The sequence below is a fragment of the Cynara cardunculus genome, unplaced genomic scaffold (assembly GCF_001531365.2).
Source record: "Cynara cardunculus var. scolymus isolate 2C unplaced genomic scaffold, CcrdV1 Un_Scaffold_5614, whole genome shotgun sequence".
Classification (NCBI taxonomy): Eukaryota; Viridiplantae; Streptophyta; class Magnoliopsida; order Asterales; family Asteraceae; genus Cynara; species Cynara cardunculus.
In genome coordinates this window covers 1-2,173 of record NW_020202495.1, presented here as the reverse complement: position 1 = coordinate 2,173, position 2,173 = coordinate 1, and positions in this window count along the sequence as shown.

The window sequence follows — 2,173 nt, the reverse complement described above, 5'->3', positions numbered from 1 at the left end:
AGATTAATCCGGTCATCATGTCCCTTTAAGCGGTTTAGTTTAATCCGAACATCTCTTGAACGATTTAGAATTTAATCCGGACAACACTTGGCCGTTTTAGATGAAATCCGGTCAGCCTTTGTCCGGTTTAAGGAGAATCCACACAATATCATAATAACCAATTCCAATAACTACATAAATGAATGCAAACAAATAATACTCAAAGCTTAATACACTCACCTTTGATTGTGAGTTTTGACTTCAAATCTGCAAATCCTTCTTCAGTCTTTACTCTCAATTGATTTTGCTCCCCAGAATATTCAAAAAAAATAACTATCATTCCTTTCATATGCACTTGCTATTTATAGCAAGTGCAGGAACCGCCTCTTCCCAACTCTACTTTCACACACAACACCATATATATTATATAATATTAATATAAACATAAGATTTAAAATATTAGAAACCAATAAAATAACCCGGATATTACAATATTCCCTCCTTAAAAGAATTCCGTCCTGGAATTCCATTAAGTAAATAGATAAGGATATTTCATCCGCATTTCCGATTCTGATTCCCAGGTGGCATCTGGTCCCTTATGATAACGCCACTGAACCTTTACTAACCCAATCTTTTTGTTTCGTAACTTCTTTACTTTGTAATCAGTAATATGTTCAGGGGTTTCTTCAAAGCATAATCTTTCATCTACCTTAATCTCAGGTAATGGTACTGCCATATCTGGACTTATTAGACACTTCCTCAAATTTGATACATGAAACGTGTCATGAATTTCACTTAATTCCAAAAGAAGTTCTAATTTGTAGGCCACTTCCTCAATCTTTTCAATAATAAGGAATGGTCCAATGTACCTTGGACTTAACTTTCCCTTTTTACCAAAACGTACCATTCCTTTCCATGGCGATACCTTTAACATTACTCTATCACCCACTTGAAATTCAATCTGCTTCCGCCGTTTATCTGCATAACTTCTTTGTCTATCTTGTGCGGCCTTCATTCATTCTCGTATTACTCCAATTTTATCTGCAGTTTGCTGAACTAATTCAGGCCCAGCTAACTATTTTTCACCTATTTCATTCCAGCACAAAGGAGTTCGACATTTACGCCCGTATAGTACCTCGAAAGGTGCTGCCTGAATACGTGAATGATAGCTATTATTGTAAGCAAATTCCACCAGAGCCAAATGACTATCCCATGATCCTTCGAAATCAATGACACATGCTCTCAACATTTCTTCTAAAGTTTGGATAGTTCATTCACTCTGTCCATCAGTCTGAGGATGATAAGTTGTACTTAGCTTAATTTGCGAACCCATTTCTCTTTGAAAGCTTTTCCAAAACATATAAGTGAACCGACTATCTCTATCAGAAACAATTGTTAAAAGAACACCATGTCGTGTCACTATCTCATCAATGTATAATTTTGCTAATCTCTTCATCGAATATGATTCTTTCATAGGTAAGAAGTGTGCAGATTTAGATAACCAATCTACTATTACCCATATAACATCATACCCTTTCGATGTTCTCGGCAATTTGGTTATGAAATCCATAGTGATATGATCCCACTTCCAAACTGAATTTCTAAAGATTGTAACTTACCATAAGGACGCTGGTGTTCAATCTTAACCTGAAGACATGTTAAACATTGCTCAACATGCTTAGCTATATCCTTCTTCATACCTGGCCACCAATAATGTTGCTTCAAATTCCGATACATTTTATTTGTACCTGGATGAATTGCAAAACGTGACTTATGAGCCTCACCCAAAATACGTTTTCTAAGATCACCATAGTATGGTACCCAAATTCTAATCTGAAATTTCCAGAATTCTCTGTCATCTCTCTCCAAATCAGATATTAATCCACCCAATCTTTCCTGTTTGATCTTATCCTTCTTCATTGCCTCATGTTGAAATTCTCGTAACTCTTCTTGAATACCGGGTAATAACTCAACTCRTAAAGCTATAGCTTTGATAGTTCCACTTTTCTCTTGTCGGCTTAACACATCAGTTACTACATTTGCCTTTCCTGGATGATACAAAATTTCACAATCATAATCACTTACTGTTGATCCTCTCTCTCAGTGATTTGATGATAATCCCTTTTTCCTTTCGATGTATTTCTGTGTCTGTAATTTCAGTTCCAGCGATCATACACTGAGCTTGTTCAGTGAT